Below are 14,345 nucleotides of genomic sequence, written 5' to 3'. Positions count from 1 at the left end.
TTTTTCCAAATTCAGGATAACAATGTGAATAGTGAATGGAGTTCTCCGCCCAGAAGGGCTATATGTTTCTATACCCTTGAAGTGTTTATTTATGCACCTTAATTTTTCTTTTGGTGTGTATGTGCTTTATTTTTAAAGGACTTTGGAAATAGGCAAAAGCACAAAAGTTAAATCTACGAGTGCCCAGGTCTCCGGTGTTTTAAAGATGGTCAGTTTCTGGGGCACCTGGGGGGCTCAGGCAGTTAAGCGTCGGGCTCCTGATTTCGGCTCAGGTCATGATCTCACTGTTTGTGGGGATCAAGCCTCAAGTCAGGCTCTGTGCTGACAGCACGGGGCCTGCTTAGGATTCTGTCTCCCTCTCTCTGCCCCTCCCCTGCTCGCTCACTCTCCCCCTCAAAAACAAATACACATTTAAAAAATTAAAATGGTCAGTTCCTTTATTATAATAGACATTTGTGAAAGTGTATCTGATTGGTTTAGGGGCAGTCTACGGTGTGGATGTTGTTGTCATCTCCAGATTCTTGCTAGGCTGGGTCCTCAGGAGAGAGGCTGAGTGTTAATCTTTGACTCTCGAGGCCCTCAGTAGGGTGGTGAGGAGAGAGAAGTTACAGAGAGGAAAATCTTAGGTCAGGACAAGGGAGAATTTTCTCCTCTCCGGGGCTGTGCAGTCATGGAATGGGCTGCTGCCCAGGCAGGGACACGCTAGGCGCATTTCAGCCACGGGTGCTGGAGCTCTCGCTCCTGATGCTGCTGGCACCTCCTGGCCCCCCGTTCTCTAGCCGCCGAGACCTGGGAAGAGGAGAAAGTGGTGCTGCAAAGCAGTGAGGGGGAGCTCTTCCTGCTGTTCCTGGCAGGAATACCAAACGCGTGTCCACAGAGGAAGAGACACATTCTAATCAAGTGCCGTTAGACTCCAGGACTCCCTGGGGCCAATTCCCTGGACCCGCGCTCTGTCCCTGGCATGTGGGGAGCTCCAGAGCCCACGCCAGAGTGAAATCAGTGCTCTGCTCCTTCGTCAAGAACCTCTCCCTCGAAAATGGAAAAGTGCTGAACTCAGAACAGTAGTTGATATACATTCTGGTGCCATTTTTTTTTTTTTTAAAGTACCATTTCAACTTGCAGCGGGCACTTGTGCGGACCTCTGCCTGGGTGGCTCAGCATCCAGGTGTGGAGGGCCAGGGGGCGCCTCTGGGAAGGTAGAGCTCCGGGTCAGTCGCTCTCCCCAGCCTCGCCCCGCTGGCTCCAACCAGAGCGGAACCCATGTGTTCATTGCTTCAGCAGAGTGTTTTAAGGAAGGGGTTCTCAGACCAAAAAAGATTCAATACCTCCCCTACATAAGAGCGGACTAGTTTTGTAGCTCAGCAAGCAAGGTGGCAGTGAGAGCTTTGGGGTGAGGGTGACGCGTCCGTAAGAGCATCCCCTGCATTTTTTGCCTGCTGCTTTGAAACTTGGAGCAAGCTTTCTTTCCCGGTTTTCTTTCAAGTACGCTTTCATAAGCAGGGGGCTCTCCTTTTATTGGTGACCTTCTGATCTGGTCAGATCTGAAAGGCAGTGTCTGGGGCTTGAATGGCAGGCGTTTGTTTGGTGTGACAGAAAGTGCACCAGACTTAGCAGATGTGAGCCTAGATTTCAGTCTGTGCCCTGCCACAACAGTTTTAGAACTTAGTTAAGGGAAGTCCCAGAATGAGTGGAGATTAAGCCATATTTACTACTCATTTTTAATGGTTAGAGGGAGATCACATCTATTTAAAGGAGGCAACAAAAGCCTTTGCACAGAGAAGGCGAAGGCTACTTCATGCAGACTGGAGACTTTATATGCTGTTACCTGCTTGTGCAGCCATGGGTCCAAAATAATTAAAAGGGAATATGGGTTCAATTTTCTTTCTCCCTTCTCCCTCCATTCCAATGTGTTGACATGTTAAATGCAAATGGAAAATTTTGAAACGATGCATTGAGGTTATACCTGTGCTGCAGAAAGCCTGCACATATCCCATATTGTGCTTATAAAAATGCAAAAGCATGCTCAGACTTCTACAGAAATGCTTCCACAGAGTGGCCCATTTTTGGAAAGGAAGGCAACGGTTGGAAACATGTATTATTGGGAGGAATGGGGAGAACCAAGTGAGCTGTAACTGCATGAAAAGCAGAGACAAGGCTTCCAACAGAAGTATGTCAGGGGTCCTCCCTCCAGCCCTCCCTTCCTGCAACCCTCGGGCCTCCTGTGCCCAGTGCTTCTGGGCTCTACTGCTCCTTAGGGACTTGTCTACCCACCCTTGTCCTGATGGTAAAGGTCCATCCAGCTTTCCAGGCACAGGGAGGTGGAGAGGGAGGGAGTAAATCTCCGGAGGATCGATGCTTAGATCCTACAGATCTTCTACAAGAAGAAAGTTTTGTTTTGGAAACAGGCCAGTTGGGGACAGTTTTCAGTATAGGGCTGTGGCTGACAGAGTCTGCTTCTCTGCAGAGCTGGAGCGGGTCACAGCACACCGCACTGCTGTCCAAAGACCAGACCCTTTTGCCTCTCAACTGCCGTTTTTAGGGCATTTTTAAACATTTTAGGTCACGCTTCCCTTTACTATAAATCGTAGACATTGCCTGTTCTATATCATGGGATTACTTCTAAGATCAAATAATAGAACCTATTTGATAGTTTTTTGGAAACTAATATCCTGTACATATAGAAGGGTTTTTTTTTTTGCAGTGTTTATTTATTTTTGAGAGAGAGAGAGAGTGAGCAAGGGAAAGCATGAGAAAGAGGGGGACAGAGAATCCAATGCAGGCTCTGTGCTCACAGAAGAGAGCTCAAACTCACAAGCCATGAGATTATGACCTGAGCCAAAGTCGGACACTTAACCAACTGAACCACCCAGGTGCCCCTATACAATGTTTGTTTGTTTGTTTGTTTGTTTGTTTGTTTGTTTGTTTTAATCAACTTAGTATTACTCTTTCCCACTAAATTCTTCCCTCACCAAACTCTTTGCCTCAATCTGCACTTGCCCCCCATGCAGGCAAGGTGTCAGAAGTTGGAAACTGATCGTTCTTTTATACATTCGGGGGTTCTAGGTCAGAAAGAAAATTCAACATCAAGTACAATTGGCTAGTGAAGCTCCACTGTCTTATTGTCAGGCTGGGGGGTTCCTAGACCCAAAATAACTGTCTGTTGCTTACTAACAAGTCCCAGAGACCTGCCAAAGTGAGAGATCAGAGTTTAGAAATGAAACACACCTTTAACATTCTTTCTTCCTCATTGAAGGTCTACTGTGTCATTAAAGCAGAAATAATTTACTGATCATCAAAAGTTTGTTACCTTAAAATACTAGCATTTTGCTGTGGTTTTAATTAATAAAGGCTTAGAAAATTTGCAGATTTCTTTCAAGTCCTAGAGCAAGTCTTTAGAAGCGAGATTCGTCACCTCCAAATATTTTGTTTCCTTTGTGGATTTAAATTACATGCTCTTGAGTATCTCATTGTAAACATGGGCAGTTGGCAGACAAGACTGTGGATACAGTAGTTTGCTTCAGATGGCTTTTAAATTGTGAGCTGTGAGCACACGTCCGGTTTACTTGCATATCGGTTATTTCAGCAAACAGGTGCGTTAGAAAATGAGATACACTGGGTTTCTGCTCACCCCTAATTTGTATTGCATTCGTGGTTAAGTTATCTACGTTCATTAATTTCTCATTTACAAATTACATCATAACAAGAGATGAGTCAGAAGATGGGATATCGAAAGTTTGAAATAGGACCAGCTTTGCAACAAGGAGGAGTTGCTCATGTTAAGATTACGTTTGTTTTTAAGTTGAAAACCTGGAGGAGTTCTTTATGGAAATAGTGATCAAGATGGACTGTGTCAAGATAACATGTCTAAGCTGTTCCCTATCTTTAGAAACTAACTTTCCACTTTTAAAAACTAAATGTTAGCAGATGTTTATTTATAAGACTGTCTCTTTAGAACCTTCCCGGAGCCTTAATGAACTTTCACAGTTTTCCTTTCTGGCTGATTACAGTACATACCCTTCCCGAGTAAATCCTGCGTACCCAGATTGTATACTTGGACACGGAGGACAGTGTATGGTGTTTGGGTTGTCTGTAGAACAACCAGTGATTTTGAAAGATTAATGCCTGAATATGGACAGCATGAGAGAGACACAAATGTTTAATCTTTTCTAATTAAAACTTTTCATTTCCCCACATTGCCTCCATGCTCCTAAATAAGCTCTAAATACTCACTGGGTGGTTTTGGAAAAGAAGAGTCACAGAATTGGAAGAATATATTCCTGTTATTGTGGTGATGAATGTTATTGTTTGGGGGTCTTCCGCAACTCACTGTCTACTTTACAATGAAATCCTAACCCTATAATCCTGGGTATGGCCTCTTGGCTCAAGCTTTTTAGGATCCGGTGTGTGCTTTACCCAGGGGGTGGGTTCAGCCCTCGTGGCCCATGTATATGGCATCTAATCGCACAGCGCAAGTGAGTGGAAAGTTGTTGGATTTGTGTTACTTCGCAGCTTCCTGAAAAATAGGCCAAAGTATTTGCCCTGTTGAGGATATGTGGGTGGTGTCATCCTTATGCTGCGAGGTCAGCACTTGGAAGCAGGAAATGAGGTCACTCAACAGAGATTGTGTCCACAGTGCCCTGCATCCAAGTTCAAGTCTGCACCCTCAAACTGTCACAACCCAAAGCCCTGAAAGGATCCCAAAATTCACTCCAAAACTACTGTGGCATGATGAAAAGCCTTGTTCTGGGAAGCTTGTTTTGGCAGAAGTGTTGGCCATGATGGATGTTTGCTGAATTTAGATCCAGTGAGAAAGTGGCTATGACCTAATTGAGCAAAGGAATGGAATCCAAAGTAATTGCTGGTTCTGTGTGTGTGCAGATTGTTGTGTTTGGGATGCAGTTTCTCCCACTGCCCTCATTTCCATGTGGGGGTACCCCTTGGGAGTCTTTACCCCAAATCGGACGGTCTTCAGAGTCAACTTCAAAAGAACATCTCGTTCTAAAACAGCTAACTTAAATACTCTGAATTTACTCATCTTGCTGACAGGATGATTTAAACATTTGTCCTCTGCATGATTTCATTATTTTAGGGTGACCTTTTTCAAAGGAGAACCAAAAATACCTTACCTGTTGGAGGCTTGTGGAATACCTAAACTGAAATCCATAACTTAAAATCATTTTGAATCAAATGATTTGCATCGGTGTGTGGAGATAGGGACCAGCCCCAGCAAGATACGTCACATTGCACACGAAAGCGATGCCCCATGATGCAGGCTGTCTCCTTTCTGTGGGACTGTGACCTTCCTAGAGATTTTTCTGCAGGTTAATGGCCATGCTGTCAGACCCTTCCCGCGGGGTACTTTGGTGCCCTTTCCACTAAGAACCTCTGCCCAGGGGTCTCCTCCCCGGTGTTGAGAGGAAGTCGATTCTTATTCAAGTTTACCCATCTTCCTGTCTCTGCACACATGCAGGTACACACCAGCAAGCCTCTCTCTGTGGTCTTGGGGACTGGCCTTCAACTGGAATCTCCTCATTATCCCTTGCACCCCTGGTCTCCCTTTGTGGCAGTCCATCTTGTGTATCATTGTAAGAGTCACTCTTCTACTGAAGTCCCCAGCGATCTTCTGCTGTTGAAAGTCTGTAATTTCTCACTCATGGCCCTGATTCAGGTGACACCTGTCAGGGTCTGGGAGGTAATGTAGAGCTTCATCCGGACCAATACGGAGTCCTGTGTCCCGCCTTCCTGACAAGTCAGTGTCTCCTCTCACCACTTAAATTTGTACTGTGATCAGGAACGTACTGTTTCTTCATGCAGCCGAGACTTCTACAAAGTTCTTCCTCCTGGCAAGTGTAACTTGTTCTAGTATAACTAGTTCTGTACTACCACTCTGTTCATGGCTTGTCTGTAGCCAGAAAAACAGGGGCATCTTGGTGGCTCAGTCAGTTGAGTGTCCGACTTCGGCTCAGGTCATGATCTCACGACTCGCAAGTTCGAGCCCGTCAGGTTCTGTGCTGACAGCCTGGAGCCTGCTTTAGATTTCTCTCTCTCTCTCTCTCTCTCTCTCTCTCTCTCTCTCTGCCCCTCTCCCCTGCTTGTGCACTCACTCTCTCTCTCTAAAAGAAAAGAGAATTTGTGTTATCTTCACATCCCCAGGAGGAAGGGGCATGCCTTGGCATTGTTGGGGTTCACAGGGGGTCAGCACTCAGAGAGAGTGAGGGGAAATGTGGACAAGAGCCTTTCTGTGGTTTTCTTGGAAAAGAATGGATAAGGCAGAGGAAGCAGAAAGGGCAGGGCCAGGATAGGCTAGTTTAAGTAACATCAGTGGGCTCAGGGGAGATTGGCTCTCTCTAGTCGTTTGGTATCTGGCCACGAGGTCACTAAGGCAGGTGGACAGTGACCTGAAATGTGAGAGCCCCATAAAGGAGGTGGCTGGGGATGTGAGCTCTGGATGGGTTCATTTACATATGAAGGCGTGCTCATGAGCCAGTGCTCACAGACAGTAGTTTTCTCTCTCTAGGAATTAGCTAGCCCTGGGACAGGTAGGCCCTGCTGGACCAGCAAAACCTTAATTAAAATGTCAAAGCCTGGGGCACCTGGGTGGCTCAGTCCATTAAGCATCTGACTCTTGGTATCGGCTCAGGTCACGATCTCATGGTTTCATGAGTTCAAGTCCCGCTGTCGGGCTCTGCGCTGGCAGCCGGGAGCCTGCTTGGGATTCTCTCTCTCTCCCTCTCTCTCTGCGCCCCCGCCCCCCACTCACGCTGTCTCTATCTCTCTCAAAATAAATAAACTTTAAAAAAATGTCAAAGGTTAATATACCTACTCATCCTTACAGCCCCATCTCAGTTACACGCTAGCCATGGAACCTTGCATGAGAACCTCAATTCTCCTCTGGAAAGTGGAGCATTAAAGATTACAGCACAGCCGAGAGCCCTCCCTTTCTTCTTTGGGGGAATGAAGACTCTGACACTTCCTGCTGCTTCTTCCCCATCCCCAAGATCTTTCAGTCCAGATTCCCGGTGGGGAGGTGCACTAGCCAGAACTCCGTCCCTGGCTAACGGGCAGGGAAGGCCGGCCGGCAGTGGGCCCCCCTGAAGCTCTAACCTGCTTCATACGTGGCCTTTCCTGCCTGTATTCCTGACTCCTTTGGCCAATGGGCTCTCTTGGGGAGATATAATCATTGGCCCTGCCACTCCAGTAACTTCTGAATTCTTGATCTGAGCCAAGTGATTATTCAGTGAATATACGTGTGTGACCCATTTGACAGGTGACATTTAATATTGCCTTTGTGAAGGAGAACTAATAATGGCATCGACTTCCAAGTATAAGACAAAATATGGCAGACCTTCTGTACTGACGCTTGGAAAAAATAAATCTCCATTTTATATTGCAGAATTCGTAGTTGAGCTGGCAATGAAGAAGAGTGTGGAACTCCTACTTTTTCGAGGCAAGAGTGGAAAATAAAATCCCTTTATTGACATTGATGCCAGTATATGAGCTATGAAGGCTAGAAAGTGAAATGTTAATCCACTTGGCACAAACTAAGAATGATTCTATAAACTTAAACTGGGTGGAAAATGTTGGTTCTTACTGTGGAAAAAAATCACAAGGACCAGTACTTTGTTGTTCTGAACGGTCCTGTGCCACCCCACCCCCCAACCCCCCTCCCACTGTCAGATGAAGCAGGAAATTTAAGTTGGCTGTGAAAAGTTTAAAATTTCTTAGACAACCCCTGTAAATTGGATTTCATAAATATTGGTGTTCATCAGAACATGAACATGATAGGTTTCTGTAATATGTAGGAGTGAACACAGCGCATGGTGCTGTCTCATTAGTACAGAATTTATTCAAACACGTGATAAGCAGAAATAGTATTTCACTAAGCAAATGTACATTTTCACATGTTAAAGAACCTTCATAAGCCAAAAGGCATTACCCAAAACTTGGGAGTGTCTTGTCTCTTGTTTTTTCCTCTGATTCTCCTGGGGCCCTCACACATTTCTTTCCTGCCTCAGTGCCTTCCCAAATCCTGGACTTCCTTGGGCTCCTGAGAGGCTGTCCAGAACTACAGAGGGTCTGTATTCTGCCCTACTTGTAAGCTAATAAGGCAGCCTCCCGTGGCTTGATAGATCCAGGTAGAAGACACAATACTTGTGGGTCAGAGATGAAGGACTATTTATTACTCACAGCGGCCGCAACAGCCAGAGGATCAGTGTTCTTGCCCAAGTTTCCCGAGCCCTGTCTCCCATAGGGCAGTGCAGAGAGGACCAGATGATACCACACGCAGTGGTTTGCATTACAGAAGTTTAGGGAACCTAAAGAGCCTGTTTGCATTTGCTTAGAGGGAGACACGTCTGTCTTGCATGGCTGTTCACTAAGCATCCTTGAGGAGATAGTTCAGGACAAAGAGTAGAATATTTTGTGTCTTATAAGATGTTCACAAATACAAGAGACCCATGTAGAGCTCTCTCCTCTCAGTGACAGTCCCTTGTGTCCTTGGGACTTGTCAGGGATGGGTGTGAAAGAGGAGGAAGAATCTTCCATGAACCTTCTCAGGAAGTCTTTTGTCAACTGTCTAAAGATGTTGATGAACCTCATTTAAGAGTTAGGTGTTGCGGACCCCGGAGTGGCTCAGTTGATGAAGCACCCAACTCTTGTTTTCAGCTCAGGTCATGATCTCATGGTTCATGAATTCCAGCCTTGCATCGGGATCCACACTGACAGTGCAGAGCCTGCTTGGAATTCCCTCTCTCCCTCTCTCTCTGCCCTTCCCCTGCTTGTGTGCTATCTCTGTCTCTCTCAAAATAAATAAATAAAACTTAAAAAAAAAAAAAGAGTTAGATGTTGGGAAACAATCACCAAAGTAGCAAACAGTTATTAAACCCCACACTGCGTGCTGTGTTAAATACTAAGCCCTTTACTTCCTCACTATGGCTCCATGAGCTGATCATGGTAGGGGGGCAGTGTAACCTCCTTTATTACAGATGAGAAAACTAATTAAGAGCATTAAGGAATAAGTAGGGAGATGAGAATCTTCCAGGTCATCAGAGTCCTCAGCCCTGTGCTCTGAAGAGCACGCTATCTTCCCTTTTTTATTTCTCTTTCCTTGAGAAACTTTTAGAGGTGGAGGCTGGGGAGGCATTGAGATTTTGTTTCACCAGATAAACTTAGAGGAATTGGACAGGAAAGCAAGGAATAACCTCGTGCTTGCAGCCGCCTTACGGACATCACCGCTGGTCCTTCGGGGAATCCCACAAGTCTTCAAGGCATTTGGCATCCCTGCTTTATGAATGAAGAGATGGAGGTCAAGGAGGCTGAAGGCAGCCCTGGTCACTGGGGCCATGAGACCTGCATTGTGTACACATTCCGTACTAGTTCTGGGGACTTACGTATCAAGGACCTTCAAGTGCCCTAAGATATTTAAGCTTAGTTCTGAAACAGAAAAGAACATTTTAATAATAGGTTCACTGTAGCTTGTTAACTATCTCCATTTCCTCGGAAAGATAAGCACACATGTGTAATTTAATCACTGTGTTGACTAAACTCAGCTGCTTCAAGGACCTTTATCTTTCTTTCATAAAAGTTCAAGTGCCAGAGCCTCACACACTTGGGCTATTCACAGCCTTCCAGAAGCCACTTCAGCTTCCATATTTTGCCCTTTATTTTTTTCAGTTCTAAAAGTAGTTAGGGGCGCCTGGGTGGCTCAGTCGGTTAAGCATCCGGCTTCAGCTCAGGTCATGATCTCACGGTTTGTGGGCGTGAGCCCTGCATCAGGCTCTGCGCTGACAGCTCAGAGCCTGGAACCTGCTGCACATTCTGTGTGTGTGTCTCTCTCTGCCCCTCCCTCGCTCATGCTGTGTCTCTCTCTCAAAAATAAATAAACATTAGGGGCGCCTGGGTGGTGCAGTCGGTTAAGCGTCGGACTTCAGCCAGGTCACGATCTCCCGGTCCGGGAGTTCAAGCCCCGCGTTGGGCTCTGGGCTGATGGCTCAGAGCCTGGAGCCTGTTTCCAATTCTGTGTCTCCCTCTCTCTCTGCCCCTCCCCCGTTCATGCTCTGTCTCTCTCTGTCCCAAAAATAAATAAACGTTGAAAAAAAAAATTTTTTTTAATAAATAAATAAATAAACATTAAAAAAAATTTTTTAAGTAATTAATGACTCTGCTTCCTCACTACTAGCTCCAACTTAGCACTTTCTGGCTGTTCTTTGCCTAGAGAAAGAAATGACTTGCTAAAAGAAAAATTTTTTTAACAATAAACATCTGTAGGCTTCTTTATTCAAAATAAATGTCATGTCCTGTTGCCCATGACCTAGCCCTAGACAAAAAGTATGAAAAATGAGTACCCATAGATAAAAGGAGATCTGGAAACACACACGCGCGCGCGCGCACACGCACACACACACACACACACACACACACACAGTTTTTCCTCCACCAGGTTCCCTTGGCAACCATCCACTAGCATCTTCCAGCAGATCTTTAAAGCTTGGCTAAGGTGTGTATGTTAATTTTATAGACATGCTTAATATTGCTCATTAACTTCACAGTTCGCAGATTCTTCCAAACTCTCCCGAGGGGACTTTGTGCCTTTGTGAAATTTTTAAAACACTAACAGAATGGAAGCCTCTTACAGTGGTTTCTTACAGTGATTTCTTTACAAACACTTGGTGGGTCCTCCTGTTAACCACCGTGTCACATCGTCGTAATTCTCTCATTCAGTTCGGAAGGATGCTTTGTGCCCTTATACGTGCATTTACCATATTTACATTTCCATGTGAGAGTCATCACATGCTTTCCCGTATCTAACTAAAATGAGGCTATTGTTAGGTTTTTACATGTGCACTGATGTCTATGGAAAAGATCTCTAGAGTTGGACCCACAGCGTTTTTTAAAGCTATATTTAACGCCATTTTGATGTTCAGTAACTGCTTCAATCCATATTTCTTCTGAACAGTCGAAGCATCTTTCATTTTAAACTGGTGTGAATTTTTTTGGAGAATTCTCCCCCAAGATAACTAATCCTGCCTTCCCATAGTACTTTAAAGCTACATCTCAGTGACTCCTGTTACCACGTATGAGGACTGGGACTGTGTCAGCTTAGGCTATTGTCAGGTAACTTGTTTAGGCGGGATCATAGGAAAATTCTGAAATGATTTTGCTTGAGAGTACTTGGTTGTGATGTAAGTTGTTCAGTTGAATCAGGTCAATCCAGCAATAGTTTCCGGATTATCCTGGGATGTTTACCCAAATAACCTTTTGATTAGTTGCAAGAACGTAATCACTTTATGGTTGCTTTCATAGCATAATCCACATATGGAACCAGCCCCAGAAAGCTTCGTTTTGTCCCAGGTGCAATAACAGAGAATTAGTTCTGCCATTTAACTTATCACTAAATGGATAGACTTAATAGGATCCTTATCCAGTATGTTGCAGTAGGTTGTTGGTATTTGAGGATTACATTTTCTACTTCCATTACAGAGTGTTTCAGGTGGGGCGAAAAGTCAATGTCATGCATGTATACATCAGTATTCTCTATATCATAGCTTCTTTGTGAATGTTTATTGTGTATGTCAACATTCTCAGCAACTTGGCGATGTTGGGTAGAAGGTGTTGTTAATGGGATGATCGTAGGTTTGGCTCTCATGCATATTTCTTATGGGGGGGGGGGGAGGAATCCACTGATTTATGGCCCTTGACAGCTTTGCCAAGACAGAAGTAACATAAGTGAGAGGGACAGACAAGTGATGGGGGGAGGTGAGAGAACGTGCTGTATGCAGAGCCTGTCAAGACTGTGATGAGAAATAAACTCAAAGCACATGCCTGCAGAGGTAGGCAGCCGCTCATGGAAACAGTACCCATTGGATGCCTGCGGAGATCTCTCTCTTTTCCAAAGGGAAGCTGTAACTGTTCAGTCTACCATGTAGCTGTCCTTTCACGAAGTTCAGAGACGAGCCAGTTACAATCCAGAGATCATAAGACAGAAAAAGGCCCAAAATGGGATGCTGACTTCCCAGGGTCTGCAGCAGCAAACTTACCTCTCATATGCTTTTTCAAGTGAGTAGAGATTCAAATGGAAATACAGAGATTGTAATCCTCCACTGAAAATCAAGGGACACATTTCCAAGGAAAACCTCCCAAAGTGGGGGTGGCTGTCAGATATTGTGACCACAGATTAATAGAGAGGTTTCAGGGCACTCCCGATAGCATCGACCAGAGCCACAGGTGTCTTAGGTACAGAATGGCTGCTGACAGGTGGACCAGGAGGGACTGGGGCCCAGCGGATTTGTCCCTCTCGAGTATACCTACATTGTCCTTTCTCCTCCTGAAGACAGAAATGTTGGTCTTTGCAGAAACACCAAACTGAACATCACTTTTGTAACTAAGCACACATGAGATTTACCAAATGTTTGAAGTGCAGCTAAAATTGAACAGTTGTAGCAGATGTTTATTGACCTGCATATTAATAAGTAATGTATAACATGTTATTTACATATAACGCAATGCGTATGTTAACATATCATTATGTATAACTAATATAGTATATGTTAATATATAGGTTATATAGGATATGTTATACAATACATAGTATAACATATAGATCTCTAAAACATACATATATAATTTGCTTGAAGGACATGATTAATTACATTTTGAGAGCAAATAAAACTGAATGATAAGGTGCATATGCACTGTGTGAACCTGGAGAAAACACAAGAAAACTCTAGTGTAACGCTCGCACAAAGCGCATTCTAATTTTGCCTGATTACAAAGTAAAATACACCTTTCGTAATTATAAAAGAAATAAAGTAGATAATTGCCTCTCAGCATGCGCAGCGTCTTAGGACATGCCTGTAAATAGCTGCATAAGGGCAGGGGAACTCTGCGACTCTACCGATACCGTAAAAATGTCAGTACAAGTAACATGGGGCAGAATCTCTTAGAGCAGAGGTCCGGTAACATTTTAAAACTAGCATCCCATTTGGAAATTGTTTTCAAATGATCGAGTCATGTCTTACTGTTTTACTTGAGACATGAAAAACCATGAACTCCCCCTGAATTTGGGTTAAATCTAATCATAGTGCCGGAGGCGAATGAGAGGATTCTCCCACCTCTTGGCCCGGCGTGAAGCAGCCACAGGAGCTCCAGGCAACTTGGGAAGGAAACCCTTGCTTGGTCTGCCAGTGGAAAAGGACTCCTGTCTTCAGGGCCCCAAGGCCAGCCTGGCAAACGCTGTGTTCCCAGCCGGCTGGGGGTTGCCGTGGAAACCAACAGCTCTAAAACCCAAAAGGAAAGAAAAAATTAAAATCCCAGAATAAAGACTAATTTGAGGGGATATGAAAGGGAATGAAGAACAGCCAGAGGGAGCCAAAAACTTCACAGAAACAAAAACAAAACAAAAGACGGTGTCCCCGCACTCCACTTTCCCGTCCGAGATGAAGCCAGAGTTTGTTGGGTTACATCGCAGAGGCCGTTCAGAGAGCAGGTGAAAGCAGCCTCCCAGCCCCGTCCCCAGCGAAAACCGCAAAGGACTTTGCAATCTGGAGCAGTCCGCGTTAGCACATGACCATAAGAGAGATGTTGAGATGTTGGCTTTGGAGTTTGGGTGAGAGATTATAAAATAATGTGTCCTGTCATTTGTAGGGAAATAACTCGGGGTATAAAGTATTTGAAGAAGAAGGAGGAGAGAGAAAAACAAGGCCCCTCGGTGTTTGTGGGCAGCATGGTAATAAAACTGATGGGGGTTCCCTCTGTCCCTCTGCAAAGTGTGACCGTCTTCCCTTCCTCTGCCTCCAGATACGTTCCCTTCTTCTGCCTCCGTTCAGATACGTTTGCTCTGAACTCGCCACTTAACTGGTGGCTTCTCTGAGGCCAACAATTTGAAACAGGCTTGTTGCATTTAGTTCTAAATCTGTGGCAGAAGAAAGGAAATGACTAAAAGATAATGTTTCATTTTCTACCCACAAAGCAGATGCTCTCTGTTCTACTTCAAATGGACTGGCTTGTGCCCACAGAGCCAAACTGCACATTTGCCAAGAGCAAAGGAGCTCTGAATCATGGCGGAGGGAGAATGCCCGAGTGCTTGTTGCTTCCTTCTTGATTCTTTCACTGACTGATGAAATTTTGAGAAGAATGCTCCAGAGGCGGTGACTGAATTCCTGATCCTGAAATAAATTGCTGAGTAAGAATATGTAGCGAGGAGAGTCCTGGGCACACATTCCGGGGGTCCGCCCACCACGAGCGGACAGAATTGGAACACAGGATGGGCATTATGTTGGTCAGGTTCTCCAGAGAGACAGCATCAATAGGATGTATGTTTATGTAGAACGAGATTTATTATAACAGAA

General features: G+C 44.9%; 1 protein-coding gene across 5 annotated transcripts in view; it reads left to right on the top strand.

Moving 5' to 3' along the window:
* The window catches only part of FAM171A1 (family with sequence similarity 171 member A1), a 158,895-nt gene that overhangs the window by 49,180 nt on the left and 95,370 nt on the right, over positions 1–14,345 (top strand). The window contains exon 1 of one of the 5 annotated variants that reach the window (XM_053225338.1): positions 10,490–14,179. The exons of the other annotated variants lie outside the window; for them this stretch is intronic. The gene's annotated coding sequence lies outside the window, so the exon portion shown is untranslated. Of the gene's footprint in view, positions 1–10,489; positions 14,180–14,345 lie in introns of those variants that run through there. 5 annotated transcript variants of the gene reach the window in all.

This window comes from Acinonyx jubatus, chromosome B4 (assembly GCF_027475565.1).
Source record: "Acinonyx jubatus isolate Ajub_Pintada_27869175 chromosome B4, VMU_Ajub_asm_v1.0, whole genome shotgun sequence".
NCBI lineage: Eukaryota > Metazoa > Chordata > Mammalia > Carnivora > Felidae > Acinonyx > Acinonyx jubatus.
The sequence above is the reverse complement of the archived record's forward strand: the minus strand, read 5'-3'. Positions and strand labels throughout refer to the sequence as shown.